The 14732-nt window shown below is 39.7% G+C and overlaps 1 protein-coding gene across 3 annotated transcripts in view; it reads left to right on the top strand.

Moving 5' to 3' along the window:
- ATP11C (ATPase phospholipid transporting 11C (ATP11C blood group)) overlaps window positions 1–14732 on the top strand; it is a 165583-nt gene that overhangs the window by 11729 nt on the left and 139122 nt on the right. The window lies entirely within an intron of this gene.

Genomic DNA, 14732 nt, shown 5'->3' with positions numbered 1-14732 from the left:
ATTTCAAATTATACCTATGAAAAAGCCAAAATAGGTCAGCTATTAAGGACTCATAGAGTTGAATGGGGATCAAAATCTATGATTGAAGGACCCAGAAGACATTTAGACATGTTACTTATCAAAGATACTAATGAAGGCAATGTAATCAAAATCAAATCAAGTGAAACCAAATCAGAAGACATATTAATGGATTTATTGAGTCCATGTTTGGAATTAGTAATGTAAGTAGTCATGAAATTCAGGTTTCATCAATAAATGTCTTTAGTTCCTAATATATACCTAGCATTGTGGAAGTTTTTTGAGGTATGGGACTGGAATCTTACTGTTATGGTACCCCCGCTAACCAGAAGTTTAGACCAATCACTTTCTTTTCAAACTGTAAAAGTGCATATAGAAGACTACGTGTAAAATATACCTGTGTATAATAAAGTGAATACCTGTGCACCTACCACCTAACTTGAGAATTGAACCATTACAAATACAATTCTATCTACATACCCTGTTTCCCTGAAAATAAGACCTAGCTGGACAATCAGCTCTAATGCGTCTTTTGGAGCAAAAATTAATATAAGACCCAGTATTATATTATATTAGAGCCGGTCTTGTGGTAAAATAAGTAAAATAATTTTGTTCCAAAAGATGCACTAGAGCTGGTTGTCCAGCTAGGTCTCATTTTCGGGGAAACGGTATTTGTTGCAAGTATCTTCTCAATTTGACTTGACCTTTTACTTTTTTGGGGTGTTTTTGATAAACAAGTTCATAATTTTAATTAGTTAATTGTTTTGATCTTTCTCTTTATGGTTTGTGCTCTTATATATCTTGTTTAAGCAATCCTTCCTTATGCCACAGTTGGAAAGCTAGTTTCCTTTTTATTTTCTCTAAAAGTTTTAAAGTTTGGCAAATTATTTGTGGAGCTTCATTTTTTAGATCTGTAAAATGCAGGGTTTGAACTAGGTGTTCTGTACCAACCTTTTACTGTTTGACATTGTGACCTGAAAGTACACTGGAAATATGTGGGTATATTTTCAGAGATTGCAGTGTTCTTTTAGTAATCTCCCCCATTACGAAGTTTCATGGTCATTCCTACTTTACTTCTCTTTCTCTCATTTCCGCAGCCTCTTCCTTCCTGGTTTTTTGGAGGGTTTTTTTTTTTTCTGTTTTTTTCCTCCCAGAAAAGTAACCGCTTGAATTCTGCAGCATCCTAGAGTTTCTATGTTGAAGCAGCAATTTTTAATTGAAATTTGGATTGAGATAATTGTAGATATGCATGTAGTTGTACGAAATAATAGAGATCCCGTGGACCCTTCACCCAGTTTTTCCTAATGGTAACATCTTGCAAAACTGTAGTATAATGTCACAACCAGGTATTGACATGGATGACATCCACCAGTCTTATTCAGATTTCTCCTGTTACATTTGTACTCATTTGTGTGTGTGTGTGTGTTTAGTTCTTCTGCATGGTTTTATCCCATGTGTAGGTTTGTGTACCACCCCAGACAAGATACAAAAGGAACCATTTTTTAAAAAACAGCATGTTTAAAAGTCTGTGTCACTGAATACCTCCTGAGTGTTCCAGCGTGCCCAGTTTGGCCGGTGCCCACACAGTTCTAGAGGGCCACCTCAGCTCATAATCCAGAAGCAAATCGATGACCTGAAACCTTGACCTGAGAGGTAAGATGAACTTTGGTTCTTGGGTCTGAGGTCCCGGGAGACCAGTTGGCATGCCTGCAAAATACAATAATCATTTATTTGGAATTTGTATATGCCCGGATGAACCTGCATTTGAAACGTCCTGGTGAAAGCTGCTCTTGGTACATCATACCAATAGGGAGTCATTCAAATTCCACCTGGTCGTTAGCAACTACAAACCAGCAGTGGAAAGGAGGAATGATAATCCTAAGAAAACAAAGGCATGCCAGAATGTGCTTTGGTTTACAGCTCCATAAGTAGAAATTTACATTATCCTCAGGTTGATAGTCAAGGACATTTGAAGACTGCATTTATGGAGAGCTACCTGTGCTTTAACTCATGTCTACCTCAAAATATTTTTAGAAACACTCAGCATCTTCAGTGCAGTTCATTTATTCACTGCTTTATTGACTTCTCATAACCGGCTAAGTACTACGCTAAGCAACAGGGACCAAGTGGTGAATGAAAACAAGTGGTTTGTGTCCTTATGAAGCTTACAATCTAATTTACAATGAGAAATAAGCCCAACAATTTATAATTACTCATTTTTCATAAGTTATGGATAAAATGAATAGAAATAGTGTCCGTTTTTGATAGGATGGCCAGCAAGTTCCATCTGAGAAGATGACAGTTAAGCAGGTAACTGAATGAATGAGGGACTGCTTCTCCCTCAAAGGGGTGGGAATAGGTATTGGATCCAACTTGTTCAAAGGCCCTGAGGTGGGCCAGGCCCATTGGGAAAGTGAAAGGAAGGTAATGGGGCTGAAGGGAGGAATTCAGTGGAGGAAGGGAAAGATGGCAGTGAAAGAGGTGTAGGAACTTTTGGGACACTGTTTTGGGAGCAATTTGAATCTAATCTGAACTTGAAGCCATGAAGGTGATTTGGAGATGTGGAAGGGCATTGATAATGAAATGGTTCATTTCATCAATTCACAAGTATTTATTGAGTATCCTACCACATGTCACGCACTATTCTACTTGCTAGGGATGCACTGGTGAGCAAAACAAAAATCTGTCTCCTTGGACCATACATTGTAATATGGGAGGTTGTTGTTAGGGTTAGCATAAAGGGTAAACGGATATAACGAAGAACTCCAAAATACAACGGCCAGTAAAAAGTAGATGTTTGTTTCTGTGTCATGTAATAGCCCAGGGCAAGGAGTCAGGCTCTGTTCCATGAGGTCATTTAGGGTCCCAGGCCAGTGGGGCAGTTCTGCCTTCCTCAGCATTTGGTTTGCAAGTTCCAACCAGCTAGAAGGAAAGAGGGGTCCAGGGCAAGCTTCTTTAGGAAAATGACCAGAAAGTTTCACACATCAATATTACACACGTAGTTTTGGGGACATCTTAGTCACGTTGTCCTCCCAGGCCACAAGGAAACCAGGGCAGTGTAGTTTCTAGCTGAAAAGCCAGGTGCTCAGAAAGAAAGGAAAAACAGATTTGGGTGGCTAACCAGTAGACAGGGAGAGCGACAATAAACAAGATAAATAATTGTAATATCTTGTATGCGAATGATGAGTGATAAAGGGAAAATAAAGCAGGGAAATATCAGGTGGTGGAGGGTGCAGTTTTTCATAGGGTGACAAAGGAAGGGCTCCCTGAAAAGCTGCCATGTGAATAAAGCCCTGAATGAAGTCTGTGAGCAAGAATGGTCTTTCTCAGTTGTTGTGAGGCCCAACATAACGCAGAGTTGTTTTTAACATGATTGAATCTTAGACCTTATCTGTAAGTATTTAGTTAGTGGAAACGCACCATTATGCCACAACTTCACTTAGAGCAGGCAGTACAGGAAGGCCTTAAACCATGATTGCTGGATGGATGAATTACATAATACTAGGATCTGGACTGAAGCATCTCAGAGATTTTGGACTGAGATTTTGTCTTGGTAAGTGTCACTCGCTAAGAAGGGAGAAATTATGATTCCTCTGCTATACTCAGTTTAGAGTGTTGCACATACTTTTTTTTATAGGGTGTTTTTTTCCCCATGGGGTCGATTTTTTTCTAAGTGTGGAAATTATCATCTGAGTCTGCTATAAAACTCTGGTTAATTTCAGTCAGCCGTTTTAAGGATGTGGTGATATAAACAGAAGGAAGTATTTTCATGTTCACCCCTGGTCATATAAATCTTGCTTAGTTTGCCCTTCTATTTACAGAAAGCAATACTTTCCAGTCCTTTGCTATTTTCTTAAATTATATTTGAGTGCTGTTTTAAGTATGTTTCAATGTAAAATACATAAGCACCTTTTTCTACTCCTGTGCTACTTTTGTTTTCTAAGGACAACTCATTTGCTTAATGGGACACATGAAAAGGATTTTCTCTCAATTTTTTTCTCATATGCCCTTTCCCATATTTAACACCCCTAGATTTGGATATATAGATTGTCTCTGGGATTTCTTATTATTGTAGTAATCATTATCTTTCACTAGGGAACTCATGGTTTAGAAAGGAAGATAAGACACATCTGCATAGATATATAATGAAAATACAAGGCAGGAAGTGATGAATGCCATGAGAAAGGTAAAAATAAAATTGCTTTTATAGTTCGCAGACTGCAGAATGCAATGAGTAACCCTGTCAGTCTTTGCTTTCACAACTGTGAAAGGAGACAGTAAGGTTAACTTTGAGCTTAATATATAATGCTCTCAAAAGTAATCTTCCCTTCTTGGAAAAGGGAACCATTTGATCTGTCATTCTACTGTTGAAGTATTTTTGTGAAGCCATCTTTTCGAAGGCACAGATCAAATACATTTTTTGCCTCATGCTGCACCACAGAGAAAACCTCCAGTCAGACTGGAAAAGCGCTGCTGATCACTTCACAGCATTTTACACTGTCTCGGAAGTTACATTTAAATTTGGCCTCACTCCAACTTACCCAGTCCATCACCAAATCCCAACGATTTTACTTCTTTAATATTTTTTGGATCCACTCTTGGCTAGCTTTAATCAATCTCTGCAAAGCCATTAGACTGATTTTTTGAAAACATACATTAATTGAGGTTATTTTCACACTAAGAATCCCCAGTGGCTTCCCTCACACTCAGAGTAAGATTGAAACTCCTATGGTGCCCACCAGGCTCTGCCTGCCTGTGCGACAACGTATCTGACCACTGCCCTTGCCTGGTGCGCTGCTGTCCACTGGCCCTACCCTCCTACTTCTGCACACCGCTCCCACGGAATCATGCAGTCCTCTCCCCAACGACCTCATTTCTAATCCTTCAGAACTAAGCTCAGGCGTCACTTCCGTAAGGAGGCCTTCCCTTGAACTTCATGGCACCTTGTACTTCTCTTTCACAGGTCTTTCTGCAATTGTAATTAATAATGAATCTTGGAACTAATTATTAGCTGCCTCCGTTTCTAGAACAAGATCTACGGGCATGTGTGTTTTTACTTATTCACTGCTCTATCCTCAGAGCCAATGTCTAGTATGGTGCTGGGCACTGGAATAAATGCTCAAAAAAAAAATTGTTGGTAAAGAAAAAGAGCAGAAAAGTCCCAGATCGCATACATTTGAGTTCGGTGGGTATTTTAATGTTATTGGAATGTCACAAAAGACAAGTATCCACAACACCCCGGAGCTATTAGAAATGCACTTCTCAGGCCTCTGATTCAGACCTACTGCATCAGCTTCTCTAGGGGGAGGGGTGGCAGACTGTGTTGTAAGGATCCCTCCTGGTGATGCTGATGGGTAATAATGCTTGCAGACTCGGGTTCTATTAACATGCTGACTGACGCTTGACTTTGCCTAAGTAAAATGTGAAGTTCGATTGAAATCTACTCTCAAAATGAAGTACATTGTATCTGACCAACAGTGGATGATGAGCTACTTTTCAGTCTCCCTCCTCCCATTTTATCAGTCGATATCTTCAGATATTAGCTGAAATGTAAACAAGGGCAGCTTGATTGGTCAACCCAAACCTGGATGTTAAAAATTACATAGTACTTTGAACCTTTACTCCTCTGAATCTAACCTTTATCTACTGCCACCCAAATCCAGGAAACAACTGTAAAACTGATAATGCCCATGATTCTAACGTTGGAGCACTTTGTTTTTTAATTTTTTTAAATGTTTATTAATATGGGGTCAATACTGTTTTTTGCTAAAGTTTAGGTTGTTGTGGTTTCTAGATTTAGATCTAAGGCATTTTGAAGCATTACCAAGGTTTGGATGTTCGAATTCTTCACTGCGTTTAGATTCCAGGGCTGAGCTGCACCATCAGTCTGTTTTTGCTGATGGATTGATTGCATCATTAAAGGTCACTGATCCCCAATTTTGCCATTGACTTTAAATTTGCTCCTTGTTTGACTCAAGGACACTGTTTTGACACAACCATTCCCTCCTGGTGACTATTAGGTGATCCATAGCAAATTCATTTCTCACACAACAGGTGCCCAAGGCTCATTGATTCTCCTGCTTGATGCTGGGTAAGAAGCGCAGGATTTGAATGGAGACGGGAGATACCCAAGAAACAAATTATAAATGTTTTAAAAGCCTTTTTGTTTTAGAGTATTTTTAGATTTACAGAAAAGTTGCAAAGATAGTACAGAGGGTTTTCATATACCCCACAAGCAGTTTCCCATATTATTAACATCTAGTACTAGTAATGTACATTTGTCACAGTGAACCAATATTGATACATTATTATTAACTAAAGTCCATACTTCATTCAGATTTCCTCAGTTTCCCATTAATGTAATTTTCCGGTTCCAGGATCCTATCCAAGATACCATGTCACATTTAGTTGTCATATCTCCTTAGACTCCTCTGGCTGTGATAGTTTCTCAGACTTTCCTTGGTTTACATGATTTTGACAGTTTTGAGAAATACGGTCAGGTATTTTGTAGAATGCCCCTCCACTAGGATTTGTCTGTTTTTCTCATGATTAGACTGAGGCTATTGAGTTTTGGAAGACTAGCGAGGTGAAGTGTCTTTTTTTTTTAATTTTCTTTTATTAGTTTCATGTGTACAAAACACTGTAATAGTTAGACATTTATCATTTATACCCCTCACACAGTGATAAACCCCCTCCTCCCATCTACTACCCCTCTAACATCGCACACAGCCATTACATTTCCACTGTCTCTATTGTCTCTATTCCTTATGCTGGAGTCCACTATATATATAAAATTATAGTTGACATTCATTATTCTTCAGTTTCAGGTGTACCGTGCAGTGATCAGGCATCTACATCATCCCTGAGGTGGTCTCCCTAATAAGACAAGTGCCCATGGATATCCTACATAATATTTACAACATTATTAATTATATTCCCCAAACTGACCTTCGTGTCCCCATGGCCATCTTGTGGTTACTGATTGTGCTTTCTAATCCCCTCACCCTCTACCTTATCCCCACCCTCCTCCCATCTAGCAACCCTCAGTTTTTCCTCTATGTCTCTGAGACTATTTCTGATTAGTTTGTTCATTTATTCTTTTCTTTAGATTCCACATATAAGTGAGATCATATGGTATTTGTCTTTCTCTGTCTGACTTATTTCACTTAACATAATGTTCTCTAGGTCCATCCATGTTGTTGCAAATGGTAAGATTTCATTCTTCTTTATGGCTGCGTAATACTCCATTGTATAAACGTACCACAGTTTCTTCATCCAGTTGTCTATCGATGGGCATTTCGGTTGTTTCCATGTCTTGGCTATTGTAAATAGTGCTGCAATAAGCATAGGGGTGCATATATTTTTTTGAATTAGCATTTCGAAATTCTCTGGATAGATACCCAAGAGTGGAATTGCTGGGTCATACGGTAGTTCCATTTTTAATTTTTTGGAGATACCTCCATACTGTTTTCCATAGTGGCTGCACCAATCTGCAATCCCACCAACAGTGCCCGAGGGTTCCCTTTTCTCCACATCCTCGCCAGCACTTGTTGTTTGTTGATTTATTGATGATAGTGATTTTGACTGGGGTGAGGTGGTATCTCATTGTGGTTTTTATTTGCACTTTTCTAATGATTAGTGAGGTTGAGCATCTTTTCATATGTCTGTTTGCCATCTGTATGTCGTCTTTAGAAAAATGTCTCTTCGTGTCCTCTGCCCATTTTTTAATTGGATTGTTTGTTTTTTTGGTGTTGAGTTGATTGAGTTTTTTTTAATTTTGGATATTAACCCCTTATCAAATGTATCATTGACAAATACCTTCTCCCATTCAGTAGGCTCCCTTTTTGTTTTATTGATGGTTTCCTTAGCTGCAAAAAAACTTTTTAGTTTGACGTAATCCCATATGTTTATTTTTTCTTCTTACTTCCCTTGCCCGAGGAGATATAACAGTAAAACTATTACTCCGAAGTGTCATTTTTATCACACCATATCAAGAATACATATTATCAGTATGACTTACCACTGTCGGTGTTGAGCTTAATCACCTGTCTATACTAGTGTTTACTGGATTCCTCCACTGTGAAGTTCCTTTTTTCCTCCTTTCCATACTGTACTCTTTGGAAACAAGTCAGTAAGTGTAGCCCAAGAGATTCTTTTATAAACGTGAAATTCCATATAACATCTTTCTTGCTGAGTGGGACCTTCTTCATTATTTTTTGGTATCTTCTTTTAAGTTTTAATTTAATTAGGAGACAGGTATATATCGTTGACGTGTTTCAAATGTTTGTTTAAATTGTGAAGTTTATTCAGTGAATGGATTTAAAATTAAAATGAATATTTTAGTGAATATTTGTTCTGGGGCAGTTAGGGGAACCTAATATATTTTTGCAAATACATTCCTGTCTCCAGTTATTACCCACATGCACTCTTATTTTTTAACCTCCAAGCCTCTGTTTACCTGTAGCTGCTCCTAGAATTTAAATGCCTGCTAGCTGAAACCTCTGTGAAAACATTTAGGTAGATAGAGTGGCCCAGGATATTTTTGCTTGGCAAGAACTCACTTGCTAAAATGATTTTTAATATGTTTGTGCCTCTCTGCTGTGCTGCTTTTGCCAGAATAGATGCAGCCCATAAAGATTTGCTTGTCTTCCTAACTTCTTTCTTAATATCTCATAGCAGTGACTGAGCTTTTGATTTGAAGGGATAATAGCAACTCTGCATGTGCTTTTTGCAGGTTCTGATATTTTAAGAACTGAGAGCTTTGAAAAAGAACATTGCTTTACTTCACATAAACTCAAGACTTCAAACCAAAAAATATACAGCATGTGTCATAAAGAAGGTTCATTCCTAGAAATTACCAGATTGAAAAGGAGCAAAGAATGAGGGTGAAAGAATTAAAGTGGCAGTACTTGCTCAAAAGCTGCTGCTCAGGGTCAGCGCCGTGAACACATCACTCTTTACCTACCCCGTCCTCAATTCATGTCCTTGGCACGTAAAGGAACGTAAAGCACTTCTCAGAAAGATTGTTCCAAAAGGAAAGGCACACAGAAAGTTAACAATTAACTATTTGATTCCACGTGACTGTCGTTACATAATTTAAATCACATTATTCAAGTGTCAGCGCAACTCAATTATTCATGATTTACCAGTCATTAGACTTTCTCACCTTCTCTTTTCACTTATTTTATATTCACAAGTAACAGTGAAAATGATTTCCCTAAACGAGACCCTTTCTATCCTCCAAGCTTTCATATAAGTACAAAAGATTGTATAGATACTATGGGTCAAGCAACCTGCTTATTTATATTCCTTCAAATGCTAGTCATAGTAGCAGATGAAGATCAGAAAGTACTAGCAGAAGAACTCGTCAGCATACTTTGTGTTGAAATTTGTTAGGGAGTTTCAATATCAAGAAATGAGTGTGTCATGCAGCCGATGAACCTCTAGGATGAATTTGATTAATTCTCTACAGCCGCAGAATCTCATAATCAGATGGTGTTGCTTGAGGCCTTCTCTTGCTTTTTGGAGTTGGATAATCTAAATTGTGTAACCGCTAGTGGATTTCCATTCTGTCATGTATCAAGGAACGTCCGGGCAGATGGAGATCTTCTGTTGGGCTGTGTGTGAGCTCAGTGGGAAGGGTTAAAAATTAGGAGTGAGCGCATCTAACAATTTTGCTTCATAATGGCAGGCACATCTACCAGATTTGCTGACACTGCAAACATGGAAGGAGCAGAGGCATCTGGGTTTCATTGCTGGCTTTGCCGCTAGTTTGTTGTGTAATTTGGGGGGTAGTTTCTTATGTAACTTTCCTCAGTGGTCCTCAGATTTTCATCTGTACAGTGAGAGTGGATAGGCTAGAGCATTGCTTAAACCCCTGAAGACCTTCTAAGTCTGTGGTTGAGAATGGGAAATAAGAGTAGCAATATGGGCTGTCCTCCCAGTTACACATTATGAGCGTATGTTACATTACATTAAAATGTAATGGGGGCAGCCGGATGGCTCAGTTAGTTAGAGCACAGTCTCTGAACAGGGTTGCCGGTTCGATTCCCACATGGGCCAGTAGGCTGCACAGCTAGATTGAAGACATCGAGCTACCGCTGAACCTCTGGAGGGGTGGCCCAATGGCTCAGTTGGTTAGAGCACAAGCTCTCAACAAGGGTGCCGGTTCAATTCCCACATGGGATGGTGGGCTGTGCCCCCTGCAACTAAGATTGAAAACGGCAGCTGGACTTGGAGCTGAGCCGCGCTCTCCACAACTAGATTAAAGGACAATGACTTGGAGCTGACGGGCCCTGGAGAAACACACTGTTCCCCAATATTCCCCAATAACAATTATTTTTTTAAAAATGTAAAGGGAATCCAATCTTCCCACAATACATTTTATACAGAGGGTGCCAAAAAAATGTACACACATTTTAAGAAAGGAAAAACCTATTAAAATTGTAATAACTCAATATATACCGGTAACAAAAGATGGATACAAGTCACGTCTGACTAATGCAATGACAAGAGGTGCTCAAAGTGGTTACCATTAGCGTCTAGACACTTCTGATTACAACGAACTGCTGCTTGAGCAACATTGACCAAAGTGTCAGCTTGTATACGTTTTTTTTGGCACCCTCGGTATACAGTTGGGGGCATGGGTCTTGACCACGGAACAATGCCAAATTATTATTTTTTTTCTAGATATGGCCACAAATACAAAAATGAATAGATTTCTGGGTAATATGTATGGGCTATAGAGCTTTTTAAGATACGTATTCTGGATTAGGGAAATGGTGGTGGATGGAGAAAGTGAACAGAGAAGAGATGTGTATACACTGAATTCCATGTTCCTCTTCCCTGGTCCTTCCACATGCCAGACTCTCTTTCATTTGTATTCTTTGAGTAGCTCTTTTTTGCTCATGGCCTTGCCTCATGTTGTGTGACGTTGGGAGGGTCAGGGTGCGGGTGAGGGGGCTGCTGGCTTTCGTGTCTTCACAGCAATCCAGTGGCCAGAGCCTTGAGTAAGGCTTGGGGCCCCAGCCTGTCCTGAGTTGGGGCGAATTTCAGGAACTTCAGGCTTCTGAGCTCATCTGCATGTCTGCTAGTCTCCTTCTGACTCTATGTGCTTAGGTGTTTGTAGAGCTGCTTTCTGCTTAGTTCCTTGTGATGAAGAATGGACTGTACTTCCATGCCAGAAACTAGACGCTGTTCTGCTTTTGCCCTGTGAGGTCCTTGTCTGGGTCCAGTGGTTGGGGCTGAAGTTCCTCCAAGGGTAGGAATATGTTTGCTTTCAGCCATGCCTCTCGGGAAGTTGAACTCTGCCTAGACGCACGCCTGTACTTGGGACTTCGCTGCCCATTGTTGATGTTCACTAATTGCTTTCTCCCAGATTTCCCTGCTGTTGTGTTGTCTGCTTTCTCCATGCAGACTCTCCTGATGCTCACTGCTCACCTGCCTGTTGCTGCCCCCTCTCCTTTTCTGGCCCACTGCCAAGCACTGGACACCCCCCCATATGTCTATGTAGACTACAGGGCTTGATCCACCACTGCCTGCCTTCAGAAGCTTAATTATGATCATCAACGGTTTCCTTTCTCTGGGGCCATGATAAAAAAAACGTGCTATTAGCTTGGAGCTGACTTCATTATTTCCTGATATTATAAACTCACCCGTTGACATTTTTATTGGACCCATTTTTTCTGTCTTTCTTTAAAACAAATCTCACATCCCATTTGCAGCCAGCCACTTGATACTTTCTCAGGGGAGTGGCCTAGAATCAAAATCTTCACATTGGAAGAGACTTCCCCATGTATCCAGTTCAACTTTTCATGTGATGTGTAGCTTACCAACGCCCCAAATAACCCATCAATCACATTTTACAACAGTTCTCAATTGGTGTCTTGGGTCTGGGCTATCTGTCTATTCATTCAGTCAGTCAGTTAACACAGATACTGAACATCTGTTAGCCAGGCACTGTGTGTGTGTGTGTGTGTGTCCGTGTCTGTCCATCCATTCCTGTCCTTAGGGAACTGCTACTCTGATGCAGAGTGGATAGAGAAATAAACAATCATGATTGTTTAGAGAAATGGGTCATTTCTTCTGCATGACTCAAGGTTGGTTCATGGAAGGGCTCTACAATCAACACCAACTTCCTGGTACTCCCCCAAAAAAGAGAGAGGAAACCCCACATCTCCTTTCTGCCTCTGTCTCTGACTTGCCCTCAGAATCATCTTTCTAAATGCAAATCTTGGTTTGTTACTGCCCGGTTAACAGGCTTTCTATTGTCTACCCCACAAACTGACAGCTGATTCTTTGGCACAACGTACAGAGCCCTCAACCTTTCTGGTACGAGCCTCTCTCCAGTCTCATTACACACCATTCTCCATCAGGCTCAGTGCCCCAGAACTTGGTGAGTTTCCTGGCTGTGTTGTGCTTACTCCCACTTCTGTTGCATATGTTCTTCCTGCTCCCTGGAGTGACTGCCAGTCTTGTCTTTCTGGTGAGCTTTGGCGTGCTGAGAGCCTAATGGCGAATGGCGTGCAAAGAGGACTACATCACAGCTGTAGCTTTCCTCTTTCATTAAGGTGCACTCCAGCCTGTTTGCTGTTACTGGACATTGTACACCCCTACCCTGCCCACCAGAAGATCATAAGCTACTCTAGACCAGGCAGTTATCTTTGTATCATCATCAGCCTTAACACAGAGCCCAGATAGGCAGTCAGTACATACTTGTTGGATGAATGGGTGAAGAAATGAGTGAAGAAATGAAGACCAGTCTTCTGTAGTCTTTTTTTTTTTTCTCAGTTTAGGCCTTGGGGCTCTGAGAATGCTAGTTAAACAACTCCTACCGCTGTTTTGACCATAGCTTCCTGCAAATCCAGGGCCTTGCACTCGGGCTTACTTATCCACTACTAGATACCTGCCTGCATCTGTCACTGAATAGCTTTCCAAACAAGGAGAAAGGCCCTTCAGGGGGTTTTGGACAATGCTTCACGTCTCTCACCCTGCAGCCTCTGCTGCCAAGATAAGCTTCTATTGTGTCTCTTGAACACAAAAATCAAGAGAAAGGAATTGCAAAGAATGAAAATGCTTCTTCCCTGCTCTTATAAATCAGAACACTTGTAAATTGAGGAGAATTAGTACTTGAACAGGTTCCTGTCTCATTAGGCAGTCCTTTGAATGAGTCATCTACAAAGTCAAGCAATTGGTAAGGACTGTTAGTGGCCATTTATCATTTTAGGTTAATCTGTTTCAAATAAAGAGCAGATGGGGTATTTGGGTCTTAAATTACATATTTATCGCCTTCTTACCGGAGGGCTTTTCTTACACAATTTTATCAGTGAGCCCTGAAAAACACACAAAACTGTCATGAGCTTTGTCCTCCCTATTTTCCTGTCCTTTAATTGTGGGTCTTAACCTTAGAGTCAAAACTCAGCACTTTCAGTGCTGATTAGTTGTAGATCTCTGCCTAAAATGGTCGGCCATTTCTGAAGTGGTATGCTTTTTTTTTTCAGGTTTATTGAGGTATAATTTATCTGCAGTAAAATTCACCCTTTTTAGGTGTGTACTAGCCCTTGAATTTTGACAAAATTAATAGTTTGTAGCCACCACTGCAATCAAGATAATAGACTTTTCTGTCATGCAAAATGTTCCCACATGCTCCTTTGTAGTCAGTCCCTTTCCCATACTGCTAAACACTGATTTGATTTCTGTCTTTATAGTTCTGTCATTTCCAGAACTTCATATAAATGGGATCAAAATGTGTAGCCTTTTGAATCCAGCTTGTTTCACTTAGCATAATGCTTCTTTAGAGTCATGCATGCTGTTGCATTTATTGAAAGTTTGCTGCCTTTTGCTGCTGAGTAAAATTCCACTATATGAATTACCACACTATCCATTCAACAATTGATGGGCGTTTTGGAGAATTTAAAGTTTAGGGTGATTATGAACAAAGTTGCTTTAAACATTTGTGTCATGTGTTTATGTGGGCATACACTCGTATATTTATTTCTCTTAGGTAAATACCAAGGAGTGGGATGGCTTGGTTTTAAAAGAGTGTGTAATTTTATAAGAAACTGTCAAACTGTTTTTCAAAGTGACTGTACTACTTTGTATTCCTGTCAACAATATATCAGGCTCCAGTTGCTCCAATATCCTTACCAACATTGTTATAGAGAATTGTAATATTTTTAAAATTTAGTCATTTTAGTAGGTAGTAATAATCTCATTGTAATTTTATTCTGTTTCTCCTAATGACTAGTGATTTTGAGCAAGTGTCTGTTAATGGTTTTTAAATATACAGTTGGGTGTGTGTGTGTGTGTGTGTGTGTGTGTGTGTGTGTACACACACGGTTTTGAGGGTTCTTTATAAATTCTGGGTACCAGCCCTTTGTCACATATGTGGTTTGCAAATATGTTTCCCAGTCTGTATATTTTATTATTTATTTTCATTATTGTCTTCCAAAGAGCAAGTTTTAAATTTTGATGAAATAAATGAATTTTTTTCTTCTATGGTTTATGCTTCTTCTTTCCTATATAAGAAATAGTTACCATACCTAAAATCATGAAGATTTACTTCTGTTTTTTCCTAGAGGTTTTATAGCTTTAGAGTTTGGTTTATATTTCAGTCTATGATCCACTTCAAGTTGTATATATAGAGTGAGGTTTAGGTTGAGTTTCTTTTTTTGACACAGATAAGTTCTTCTGTTCCAGCGCCGTTTGTTGAAAGA

This window comes from Rhinolophus sinicus, chromosome 18 (genome assembly GCF_057876585.1).
Source record: "Rhinolophus sinicus isolate RSI-liver-muscle chromosome 18, RSI-T2T, whole genome shotgun sequence".
Taxonomy (NCBI): domain Eukaryota; kingdom Metazoa; phylum Chordata; class Mammalia; order Chiroptera; family Rhinolophidae; genus Rhinolophus; species Rhinolophus sinicus.
The sequence above is the reverse complement of the archived record's forward strand: the minus strand, read 5'-3'. Positions and strand labels throughout refer to the sequence as shown.